This window comes from Bombina bombina, chromosome 2 (genome assembly GCF_027579735.1).
Source record: "Bombina bombina isolate aBomBom1 chromosome 2, aBomBom1.pri, whole genome shotgun sequence".
NCBI lineage: Eukaryota > Metazoa > Chordata > Amphibia > Anura > Bombinatoridae > Bombina > Bombina bombina.
The window spans coordinates 477985980-477999855 of NC_069500.1; the positions used below are offsets into that span (position 1 = coordinate 477985980).

General features: G+C 44.4%; 1 protein-coding gene across 4 annotated transcripts in view; it reads left to right on the forward strand.

The window, feature by feature from the left end:
* LOC128649089 (serine dehydratase-like) overlaps positions 1–13876 on the forward strand; it is a 151604-nt gene that overhangs the window by 74740 nt on the left and 62988 nt on the right. The gene's annotated exons all lie outside the window — the stretch shown is intronic.

The following is a 13876-nucleotide window of genomic DNA, read 5'->3' on the forward strand; positions in this document are numbered from 1 at the left end:
ACCTAAACCTTCAAGACTCGTAATACCAGCGGGCGTAAAAAAGCAGCGTTAGGACCTCTTAACGCTGCTTTTTTACCCTAACGCACAACTCGTAATCTAGCCGTATACTTTTTAAATATATTGCACACAAGCTAATAACTATACCTATGTACCCCTAAACCGCCATAACCCACCACCGCAAACTAACCCTGCACTAACCCCTAAAATGCCAATAGGCCACCGGCACATTGAAGCTTAAATGCAAGGTTCCTCCTTATATAGGGGTGCCCTTGCATTTTTATTGGCAGATTTTCAAATTCCTTGTCCAATCAACCAATAGATAAAGCTTTCATTGGACTAGTACAAGTATTTTATCTAATTTAAAATGTAGTTATTTTTGATGGTTCATTTTATAATTTTAAACAGAAATATATAATTTAAAGGGACAGTCTACACTAAATTGTTTTGTTGAAAAAGATAGATAATGCCTTTACTACCAATTCCCAGCTTTGCACAACCATCATTGTTATATTAATATACTTTATAACATTTAAACCTCTAAATTTCTGCCTGTTTCAAAGGCTCTATAGACAGTCTCTTAATCACATGCTTTTGTATTTGCTTTTCACAACAGTAGACTGCTAGTTCATGTGGGCCATATAGATAACAATGTGTTCACTCCCGAGAAGTTATTTAAGATTTAGCACAACACAATGCTAAATGCAAGTCAATATATAATAATTAGTCACAGTCTTGTGATCAGGAGGCTGTCAGAAGATGCTTAGATACAAGGTAATCACAGAGGTAAAAAGTGTATGAATATAACAGTGTTGGTTATGCAAAACTGGGGAATGGGTAATAAAGGGATTATCTATAGTTTAAAACAATAAAAATTATAATGTAGACTGTCCCTTTAAATGATTTATTTATGGTTAAAATGATAAAATGAACAATCAAAGATAACTACATTTTAATTTAGATACAATACTTAAAATAATATGCATTATACATTGTGACGGATCCCCTGCTACCTCGACTGGGTAGCTCTGCTGAAACGATCTTCCAACACCTGGAACCAGCCGCTATGTAGCAGAGAGAAAGTGATTTCAGCAATCTCCACCCAAACAACTAGACAACTAGCATTTAGGTGGAACAAAGAACTCTTTATTGGGACAAACACACAAAATTTATACAGGAACTCATCTTGATAAGACATAGGACAATCCTACAATTTTCCCGTCATTCCCGCCCCTCCAGACAGGCTGGCAGCTCCATAGCAGCCACAGTACCACAGAGTCCCAATACTCAGGGGCGGCGGTTTTGGGGTTATTCCGGGGGGAGGGGCGGCACTTCCAGGATGTCATGTTAAAGCTCTCGGTCCTCAGATGCCACAGTCCAAAAAGTGGCATGATTCGTTATTGGGACCGGAGTTAAAGCCCGGTAAAGATTGGGGGGCAGGGGTGTCCAAAACCCCCAGTTCTCCAAGTAGCTCCCCTCCGGCAATTCCACCACCCCTTGTCCTCCCTAGGGGCTACCTATCCCCAAAAGAGCAGAGCTCTGGGGCAAAGGGTCACTGGGGTGACCGGGGGGTATCCTGCTGTTCTGTGGCCGACCGGGAGTTCCAGGAGTTCCAGGAGCCCGGCCAGCTGGAGAGGGGTTAGGCGGGTGTCCATTGTGAGGCGGCCGACTGGGAGTTCCAGGAGCCCGACCAGCCTTGGAGTGTTTTTCTGGTCAGAGACCAGCTCTTCTCTGACAAAGTAGGAACCCAAAAACAAGCACACAAAAATTCCTAGAGATTGCGGTGGCTCTGAGGAGCCCAAGTCCGCTGAGAAACAACAGGGGTGAGGTTATAGGGGGGTAGGGGCTTAACCCTTGCAGCCCGGTGCCTGTGACAACTCCCCCCTTCCAGTTTGGCAGACCCAGCTACCAGGGCCGCCACTAGAAATTTTGGGGCCCCTGACTCAACCATTGATCAGGCCCCCCCCCTCCTTTGACATGTGCAATTTTTGACCAAGTGACTAAAACATATATGCACTTTATTCTTACGTGTTTATTTAAACTTGGAAATGTTGTAAAGGTAGTAACATACACACACACAGACACACTCATACACTGAAACACACACACACACTCACACATAAGGATTCACATATAGACACTCTAGCAGACATGCAAAGAAACACACAAACACACTCAGACACAAGACACCCAAACAGACACTCAGCACTTGTTTACATTGACCTGACAAGTAATGAGGTAAACTACAGTTTTGTAAAAAAAGGAGATTTAGAAAACAAAATATGGAGTTCTGATTATCTTTTTGTAAAGGAAAATGCCAACTAAATGATGAAACAGCATGCAGTGGCTGAAAAGAAGGGCCCTGAACTGTCTAAACAATAATTTAAAGGTTAAATGGTGGATTGGTGACTTCCGGTAAGGTCTCGTTAGTCCCAAAGTCTGTAGAAAGATGTGAATAATCAGTAGTAAGGTCAAAATGTCCTAAAAAGGAAAAGACAATGGACACACACACACATAAACTCAATCTTGCACATACACCCAAGAAAACACCGACAGACACAGCCTCAGAAAACACACAAAGACATACACACGCACACAGACACCCACAGAAAACACACAAAGACATACACACACAGAGAGACAACCACATAAAACACGGAAAGACATACATACACACACCCTCACTGAGACATCCACAGAAAACACACAAAGATATACACACACCCTCACAGAGACACCCACAGAAAACACAGACATACACACTCACCCTCACAGAGGCATCCAGAGAAAATACAGAAAGACAAACATACACACACCCTCACAGAGACACCCATAGAAAAAGCTCAAAGACATATGCACACACCCTCACAGACATCCACAGAAAATGCACAAAGACATAGACACCTACCCTCACAGAGAGACCCACAGAAAAAAAATACATACACACTCATAGAGACACAAACCAAAGCACAAAGACATAAACACAGACACCCACAGAAACACTCACAGGAAGAAACATTTATGCACCTTGCATCCGCTAAATCAACAGTGTGTGACATGCATGATAAAAAAAATTGCAGAAATTAAGAGATCACTTTTTAAAGAATCATATTTGTATATGTGCAAACAAAAATAATTCTGTGAATTCAAAATTGTACATAAATGATCTGGTTAGATGGCTAGATGAAGAAAAGTACTTTTAAAATGTTGACATATGTTTGTTAGAAATAAAAAACATTTGCTAATTCCACCACCCCTTGTCCTCCCTAGGGGCTACCTATCCCCAAAGAGAGCAGAGCTCTGGGGCAAAGGGTCACTGGGGTGACCGGGGGGTATCCTGCTGTTCTGTTGCCGACCGGGAGTTCCAGGGAGCCCGGCCAGCTGGAGAGGGGTTAGGCGGGTGTCCATTGTGAGGCGGGCCCGACTGGGAGTTCCAGGAGCCCGACCAGCCCTTGGAGGGTTTTTCTGGTCAGAGACCAGCTCTTCTCTGACAAAGTAGGAACCCAAAAACAAGCACACAAAAATTCCTACAGATTGCGGTGGCTCTGAGGAGCCCAAGTCCGCTGAGAAACAACAGGGGTGAGGTTGTAGGGGGGTAGGGGCTTAACCCTTGCAGCCCGGTGCCTGTGACAACTCCCCCCTTCCAGTTTGGCAGACCCAGCTACCAGGCCGCCACTAGAAATTTTGGGGCCCCTGACTCAACCATTGATCAGGCCCCCCCCCCCTCCTTTGACATATGCAATTTTTGACCAAGTGACTAAAACGTATATGCACTTTATTCTTACGTGTTTATTTAAACTTGGAAATGTTGTAAAGGTAGTAACATACACACACACAGACACACTCATACACTGAAAACACACACACACACACTCACACATAAGGATTCACATATAGACACTCTAGCAGACATGCAAAAGAAACACACAAACACACTCAGACACAAGACACCCAAACAGACACTCAGCACTTGTTTACATTGACCTGACAAGTAATGAGGTAAACTACAGTTTTGTAAAAAAAGGAGATTTAGAAAACAAAATATGGAGTTCTGATTATCTTTTTGTAAAGGAAAATGCCAACTAAATGATGAAACAGCATGCAGTGGCTGAAAAGAAGGGCCCTGAACTGTCTAAACAATAATTTAAAGGTTAAATGGTGGATTGGTGACTTCCGGTAAGGTCTCGTTAGTCCCAAAGTCTGTAGAAAGATGTGAATAATCAGTAGTAAGGTCAAAATGTCCTAAAAAGGAAAAGACAATGGACACACACACACAAACTCAATCTTGCACATACACCCAAGAAAACACCGACAGACACAGCCTCAGAAAACACACAAAGACATACACACGCACACAGACACCCACAGAAAACACACAAAGACATACACACACAGAGAGACAACCACATAAAACACGGAAAGACATACATACACACACACTCACTGAGACATCCACAGAAAACACACAAAGACATACACACACCCTCACAGAGACACCCACAGAAAACACAGACATACACACTCACCCTCACAGAGGCATCCAGAGAAAATACAGAAAGACAAATATACACACACCCTCACAGAGACACCCATAGAAAAAGCTCAAAGACATATGCACACACCCTCACAGACATCCACAGAAAATGCACAAAGACATAGACACCTACCCTCACAGAGAGACCCACAGAAAAAAAATACATACACACTCATAGAGACACAAACCAAAGCACAAAGACATAAACACAGACACCCACAGAAACACTCACAGGAGGAAACATTTATGCACCTTGCATCCGCTAAATCAACAGTGTGTGACATGCATGATAAAAAAAAATTGCAGAAATTAAGAGATCACTTTTTAAAGAATCATATTTGTATATGTGCAAACAAAAATAATTCTGTGAATTCAAAATTGTACATAAATGATCTGGTTAGATGGCTAGATGAAGAAAAGTACTTTTAAAATGTTGACATATGTTTGTTTGTTTTTTCCCCATTTTCCCCAACCAAGAGCACCACTTCAAATATAGTGTACAAATGTTCCTATCTGTCAGCTGTTCTGATAGATTTTGAAAATGCTGTACTCTATATGGTCTTGGTGGAACCATAAGCTGTGGTACTCATACCATTAGATCTGGTTAAATGCAGGATTTAGGCTTGTTGGTATGTATTTCAAAATTAAGTCAGCTATAGTGTAAACTGAACTGTTTTAAGTTAGCCTGTCTCATTTCAAACACTGAGCAATCTTAGTCTGAGAGTATAACATTTTATGCAGATGTAAAAATCTTAGATAAAATGCCTCCATGCATCTGGAAAGTCCTTGCATAAAGGGGCAGTAAACTGGAATGTAATATATATATATATAAATGCATATCTGCCAAAAAGGGCACCTACCATGTGTGTATTGAGGAGGAAACATTTCTTCATGGTTTTAAATATAGAATTTCTACAGCATTGTCAAATAATCATAAATACACTGCTGCTAAAAAAATGTGTTTTTATGGACCCCTGGCCCCACCATACAACTACTACCACACTGAAGTTACAATTCAAAATTGCACAAAGAAATAAAAAACATTTGCTAAGTAAGTCCTACCTCCTCTGCAAATGAAAGTGATCTGCTGTCTGACTCAGGCACACACTGTACAAACAAAGTGCCAAGCCTGTCTCACACTGTGCATAGTGTTTTAGTGCACACTCAAAAATCCTCTCAAATGCTAATACTTTACTCCTTGTAATAACATTTCCCATGCTCAGTTAGCACTCTGCTGTAGTACCCACTGGTGGCTGCCAAAACTTTTAGTTCTTGCCTCATGGGGCCCCCCTGGCCCATTGGGCCCCTGACAGGAGTCACCCCTGTCACCCTTGATGGCGGCCCTGCCGGCTACACAGGTCTACTTGGGGATGTCCAAGGAGCACTCTAGTTCAGTCTGCCGGGAAAGTCCTTCAGCATTCCCATTGCTTTTTCCTGGCCTGTATTGAATGTGGAAGTTGAAGGGCTGCAGAGCTAGCTCCACCTTAGCAAGCGTCCATTATCTCTCGATACTCAGTTCAGCCACACCAGAGGGTTGTGGTCTGTGAGGACAGTGAAAGGCCTTCCATATAGGTACGGTTGCAGTTTTGTGAGGGCCCATACCAGGGCCAGGCATTCCTTTGCCACCACAGCGTAGCCTACCTCTCGGGGTAACAGCTTCCTACTGATGTAGGCTATGGGATGGTCTTGTCCTCCTTCATCCACTTGGCTTAGGACTGCTCCCAACCCAAACATGGAGGCATCTGTATGAACACAAAAACGTTTATTGGGGTTAGGAGGAGCAAAAACAGGGGCAGAGACCAAAGCAGCCTTGAGGCTCTGGAAGGCAGTCTCGCATTCTGGGGACCACAGGACCTGTAGGGGCAGTCTTTTTACAGGTCAGGTCGGTCAGGGGGTTTTGCCAGGGTATTGTAATTAGGGACGAACCATCGATAATAACCGGTGGTTCCTAGGAATGCTAAGACTTGGGTCTTGGTTCGAGGGGTGGGCCAGTTTGTCACTGCCTCAACTTTGGCCGGCTCTGGCTGCTGCTTCCCACAGCCCCCTCAGTGGACCAGGTACTGGACCTCTGAGCACCCTATTATGCATTTGTCGGGCTTCAGAGTGAGCCCGGTGGCCCTGAGGCAATCTAGGATGATGCCTAGGTGTACCAAATGGTCCTTCCAGGTGTCGCTAAAGATGGCGATGTTATCCAGATATGTGCAGGCATAGTCTTGGAGGCCATCCAGCAGGCAATCCAACATTCTCTGAAAGGTGGCTGGAGCATTCTTCATCCCAAATGGCATTACCGTGAACTGGTAGAAGCCGAAAGGGGTGATGAAGGCAGACTTGGGGGCTGAATCGGGGTCTAGAGGGATCTGCCAGTATCCCTTGCAGAGGTCTAGAGTGGTCAGAAAATGACCTTGGGCAATTCTGTCCAGGAGGTCATCAACTCTGGGCATGGGGTAGGCGTCGGTGCTGGATCTGTTATTGAGCTTACGCTAGTCAATGCAGAACCGGGTAGTTCCATCTTTCTTGGGTACCAGTACCACCGGGGAGGCCCAGGGACTGTTGGACGGTTCAACAACACCGAGGTCCAACATTCCCCGGAACTCCTGGTACATACTGTCTCTGACAGCTTCGGGGACTCTGTAAGCAGCCTGCCTCAGGGGAGTCTGTTCCAGAGACTCTACTCAGTGTATGGCCGCTGTGGTATACCTGGTGACATTACAGAACATCTCTTGCCGGCCTTTTAGTAAGTGCTGGACTTGATGCTTCTGGGCAGCCGCTAACCTCTCATCTAGGGTGATATCAGCTATTCCCTGGGAGGTTTCGTTGGGAAGGGGAAGCTCCGGCATGGGGAGACTATCTGAGTCCTCCACAGCTGGGGCACATATTGCGGCCACATTTTGGGCTCGCCCGGAGTATGCCTTCAGCATGTTCACATGGAAGGTTCTCTGGATCCTGTCATCTGAGCATTTGGCTACTAGGTAGGTGGTGTCATTAATCTGCTTTACTACCCGGTAAGGGCCTTGCCAGGCAGCCTGTAACTTGTCTGTTTTGATAGGCTTCAGGGCAAGCACCTTCTGTCCCACTATCAGTGTTTGGGTACGAGCATTTCTGTCATACCACCCCTTCTGCTTACTCTGAGCACTCTGGAGGTTCCCCCAAACTTGGTCGGTGAGATCCTTCAGTCTATCCCGGAGGCGGAGGACGTACTCCACAATGGAGTATCTTTCCTCCTCGGAGCCCCCTTCCAAGTGTCGTCTAACAAGGTCCAAGGGTCCTCGTATTTGCCTACCATAAACTAACTCAAAAGGGGAAAACCCTGTGGATTCCTGGGGCACCTCTCTGTAGGTAAAGAGGAGGTGTGGCAAGAATCTTTCCCAATCTTTGTGGGTGGCGGAGAAGGTCCTCAGCATCTTCTTTAAGGTTCCATTAAACCTCTTGCATAACCCATTAGTTTGGGGGTTATATGGCGCGCTGTGCAGGGGTTTAATGCCGCACAGCTTCCATAGTGAACTGTGTTCCCTGATCGGAGATAATTTCCCGGGGGAAGCCTACCCTGGTGAATATCCAGAGCAGGGTATCTGCCACGGTTTCCATCTGGATATTGGCCAGAGGGATTGCCTCCAGGTACCGGGTGGCATAGTCCACCACGGTGAGAATATATTTTCTTTTCGGAGGGACTGGGTCGGGCTAATAGACCTACTATATCTACAGAAACTCTGCTGAAGGGTTCGTCAATAATAGGGAGGGGGTGCAGGGGAGCTTTCTTGTGGTCGCCGGTTTTCCCTACCTTCTGGCATACTTCACATGTTCTACAATATTCCTTAATTTCTGCTCAGATTCTGGGCCAGTAATAGATCTGATCTAGGCTGTGATGGGTTTGGGTCTTCCCTAAGTGCCCGGCTAGGGGAATGTCATGTCCTATTCGTAGCAGACCGGACCGGAATTTTTCCGGTACAACTAGCTGTCGTTTAGGCACCTGACCCTTCCATCTCTTGGAGATCCGGTACAGGAGCCCTCCCACCCACTGGAAGCGCTCCTCACCGGGTCCTTGAAGGTCGGACCCTACTCGGTCTCTGTATGGGGCTAGGGTCGGGACACTCAGGGTGGCTTGGGCAAAGTTGGACGGGGATGCCCAGGGAAGTTGGTCAGGGGGAATAATAGGCTGGTCAGGCAGTAGGTCTGGGGTTGGAGGCTGAGGCAAAGGGGTAGTTGGGACAGTTCATCAGGGATGGGTAGAGGCTGGGAAGGAGGTCAGGATAGGGGGACGGGGTTGAGAGGTAGTCAGGGAAACTGGTCTTACCTGTGGTCCCAGTCCTGGAGAAATGCCTTACTGTCGGGTCTGCTGGCGGGTGACATCTGCAGCCACATCTGGGAGAGTATCTTCCACAAAGGCAGAGACAAGGTGACCGAGGTAATTTGCCTAAAAGCACCACGGCCGGCAACTTCCTCATAATGCCCACCTGCACAGCACGAGCATTTCAAGTAGACTTGTGCTACGGGAGCCTGGACAACAGCGCTGCCAGCCACTCGAATACCGATGGTTTTCCCTGAGTGGCTGGAGTTGTGGGCCAGGTGAGGCTGAATCAAGGTGAGAGTAGCACCAGTGTCCCTTAATTCCTGGGCAGCCTGTCCATTGACCAGAACTTCCTGGCAATAATAGAAAAAAAGAGATAACAGAGGGACGCCTCATGTGTGCATCAGTGTGTCAGAATGAGTTGGTCAAATAGACAAAGCTAAATGGGTACTCACATTTAGCCCAAGTACAATTATGTACTGGTAGAAGCAGGCTGGTAACTTGGGGTGTACCAGCTAACCCTCTCCAGGTGAAGTTCAAACAGCGTAGGCGTATCCTGCCACACTCAGTGTGTAGTGGATTCAAACGGAAAAGGTCAGAAGCAGTGGCTAAACTGCTCAAGAAGGTGCTGAACCAGAGCTTGTATAAAACAAGTTTGTTTTTTACAAGCTCTGGTTCAGGTAAAGATTGGGGGGTAGGGGTGTCCAAAACCCCCAGTTTCCCCAAGTAGTTCCCCTCCGCAAATTCCACCACCCCTTGTCCTCCCTAGGGGCTACCATCCCCAAAAGAGCAGAGCTCTGGAGCAAAGTGCCACTGGCACGACCAGGTGCAAAGTTAGCGGGTATCCTGCTGTTCTGTGGCCGACCGGGAGTTCCAGGAGCCCTTCCAGCTGGAGAGGGGTTAGGCGGGTGTCCGTTGTGAGGCGGCTGACAGGGAGTTCCAAGAGCCCTGCCAGCCTTGGAGGGTTTTTCTGGTCAGAGACCAGCTCTTCTCTGACAAAGTAGGAACCCAAAAACAAGCACACAAAGATTCCTAGAGATCGTGGTGGCTCTGAGGAGCCCAAGTCTGCTGAGAAACAACAGGGGTGAGGTTGTAGGGAGGTAGGGGTTTAACCCTTGCAGCCCGGTGCCCTTGACATACATGACACTGCATATAATTTTAACATTGTATATTAATGTAGCAACATAGCTCCTATAGTTATAATAGGGAAGTTTTTATTGTGTACTTTATTAGTCAGGTAGATTGCAGACATAATGTAGGTGTAAATGTTCTGTGGGAGTTAGCCGGGCATTCCAGGGGAGTATAGGGAAGATATGATGTAGGTGTAGGCGGTATTAGGGAGATAGCTGGGCGTTTCAGGGGAGTGTAAGTAAGATGTGACATGTGTAGGTGGTGTTAGGGAGTTAACTAAGCGTTTCATGGGAGTATAGCTAGAGTATGACGTAGGTGTAGGCATTCTGTGGGAGATAGCCGGGCGTTCCAGGGGGAGTAACCTGTACTTTGATAGGGATACATCACCAGCAGTGTGATATATTCCAATCTCTGAAGCACAGGTTGCAAATAAGGTGTCAGCCATGGTTGTCTTGCCACCTTTTCAGTGGTTATTCTTTACAGCGTGAGGCAGTTAGTGTAGGTGTAGTTAGAGTTAGGCCACACAGGCATCATTTACCGTGTTTGGTTTCAGTTAGCGCACTGTCTGCGCTGTGTAGGAACAATTCAAATACGCCCCCCCTCCACCCGCAGAAAGTGCAGACAATTGGTGATGAGTGGAAAATGTAGATGCTTTGAATATCGGGGCCACAGTGAGCAAAGTAGGGACGGAACATGCACATTGATCAGAGAAGATGCAGAGCAGGCACAGAGCTATGAACATGCATATGGCACAGTGCAATACAATGTTACTTCACAAAGCGAGTAACAGAATATATGAACAGCACAAGGATAACCGTGCACACTGGTTAGAGCAGAGCCAGGATATAGGGCACTGCACAGAACAGACTGGGGAATGCAAAACTCACAAAGCAAATGTAGGAGATGCTTACTGCATAGAGAAAGAATATGGGGGATGCTGACAACAAATAGCTGCTACAGGTGATTTGCACATGCACTTGTAAAATCTGTCAGTAGGATTTACATTTGTTACTTCTGTGCCAATTTGCAGCTTGTTTCAAGGTATAATTGTGGATCACAGTTTGCTTGTACAAAATACATTTGAACATTTGGTTTTAACTTGAAGGTTTAGTAATTTTACTGGTTGTGAGGAAGGCAAAAATTATGATGTCTCAAGCTAAAAAAGCATTATAACTCTAAATCAAGTTATTAGATAACATTAGAAATCTAAACGGAAACATCTTCCTATTCCGGGACATTTTGCGGAAAAGGCCATCAAGATAATTAGCTTAGGTTTATGGTTCTTGAAAAAAAAGAAAAAAGATTCTTAATATAAATGGAGAAATCTATATAGGAATAAAGCTAGATGGATTAAATGCTAGATACTCTGTACCCTAAAGATCTGAGTAGATTATGATTTCTTTATTGTTAATGCTGGTGTTGTGGGGTAGGTATCCTGTTATTTGCTCTAAGGGGTTAATTCTTGATTGCAAATTAGTTGAATGTATCAACTAGTATAGCAAGTTTCCCATTGGTTGTTATTTCTTATGTCTCTACTTTAAAGGGACATTAAACCCCTTGTATTTACAATACATCTCGTCTTTCTATAGAATATATTATAATAAGAGTTGAAAATTTTTTAAAACAAATTAACACATTGTTTGCTGTAATTGTTTTACCTCATTTGGAGGAGCCAATCTGGGCTTGAGTCTGCGGTTAACAAGGATAGCCACTCACTTACATATTTACAATTATCTGTTAAAATCAATTATTGAAAGATATGTAGCAGGGCTATCATTGATAAATCTGCATTGTACTTATTTTTAGTTCTCAGAATAAAAATGAAAAGCGGGCAAAATAAAGATAGAAAAGTATATTGCAAAGTTGTTTCAGTATACATAACTATCACTCCTAAATAGAGTTTGTAGCGAGAGGGAAGGGTAAGCTTTCCATCCATATTAAATCTTATATAAATGGTAAGTATATGGGATGCATGCTCACACTTAGGGGTAGATTTAACAAAGGCGGGCGGGCATGATTCACTGTATCGAATCATGTCTGCCCAACATCGATAAATGCCGACAGCATACTCGGCATGTTGGCATTTATCATCGCATTATCATTGCACAATCATTTATCATTGCACAAGCATTTCTTCTGAAATGCTTGTGCAATGCCGCCCCCCTGCACATTCGCGGCCATTCGGCCGCTAGCAGAGGGTGTCAATCATCACAATCGTATCTGATCAGGAAGATTGCAGTCCGCCACCTCAGAGGTGGCAGATAAGTTAAGGAGCAGCGGTTTTACGACCGCTGTTTCTTAACTTCTGATTCCAGCGAGCCGGAAGGCTTGCGCAGAATGAGCAGCATACAATGCTTAATAAAGCAGCCCCTTGAATTTAAAGTATTTAGATTCTTAGATAACTAGGTGGTCATTTGTTCACGTCAAGGGTGTATTTTGTCTTAGGGCAGCAGGATTTAAAGGGGCACTACCAATATTTTAGGTATTCATTTTATTGCAGATCAATGATTCCTGGTGGTCCTGGGGGTTCATAACACCTTAAAGGGATAGGAAAGTCAAAATTAAACTTGCATGATTCAGATAGTGCATATCATTTTAAGACAGTTTTACATTCACTTCTATTTTCAAATGTGCTTCATTCTCTTAATATCTCTTGTTGAAAATGAATACGCACATATCATACACTAGTGGGAGCAAGCTACTGATTGATGCCTGCACACATCTTTCTCTTGTGATTGGCTAACTAGATGTGTTCAGCTAGCTGTGAGTAGTGCAATGCTCTTCCTTCAGCAAAGGATAACAAGACAATAAAGCAAATTTTATAATTGAAGTAAATATGAAAGTTGTGTAAAATTGTATGTTCTATCCAAATCATGAAAGAAAATATTGGGGTTTCCTGTCCTTTTAATGCTTCCCTCTGTCTCTGCTTGTAAGAAATCTTTGAAACAAATATAATCTTAAAATGTTGGAGGTGGGGTTGGGCAGCAGAATTTCCTTTGCCTGGGGCAGTTTATACACAAATAAATAAATAAATAAATACACCACTGGATCACCAATAAATACACCACAGGATCACTTATATGAGAGGTAGAATACATTGGCCTCTAGTTATTAAGGTCTGTCGGACCTGATCCGACAGTGCGGATCAGGTCCGACAGACCTCGCTGAATACGGCGAGCAATATGCTCGCCGTTTTCAGCATTGCACCAGCAGCTCACAAGAGCTGCTGGTGCAACGCCGCCCCCCTGCAGACTCGCAGCCAATGGGCCGCCTGCAGGGGGTGTCAATCAACCCGATCGTACTCGATCGGGTTGATTTCCGGCGATATCTGTCCGCCTGCTCAGAGCAGGCGGACAGGTTATGGAGCAGAGGTCTTTGTGACCGCTACTTCATAACTGCTGTTTCTGGCGAGCCTGCAGGCTCGCCCAGAAACACGGGTCATCAAGCTCCATTCGGAGCTTGATACATATGCCCCATTATCTTTTTTTTTTCCGAAATTGCTTTTATTATCATATGTAACATATAACATATTTCAATAACATATTCTGTAAATCATAACAGAAAGATAAATTGTACAATGTAGTAAATTAAAATAAAGAAAATAAAAATAAAAATTTAAACAGTAGAGTCTGTAGTCCATTCTTGTTTTCCTGAAAACTTTGTACAAATTATTATCAAATATAAAAGGACAACAAATAGATATAAACTAGAAATAGTTGACTTGTACACTTAAAACTTCAATGTCTTTCCTAAATCAGTGACTTTCCTAATATGATCTGTATTATTAATGTGTCTTCGGCTATTTAACTTGCATACCAGGGGTGATGTGGGATCCGGCTGCTGTAATGGTGTTAGTTTGCTCCCTGTGTTTTGCTTCTGTGTACATTATCCAGGGTTCCCATGTTTCTATGAATGTGTCTTTAGTTACC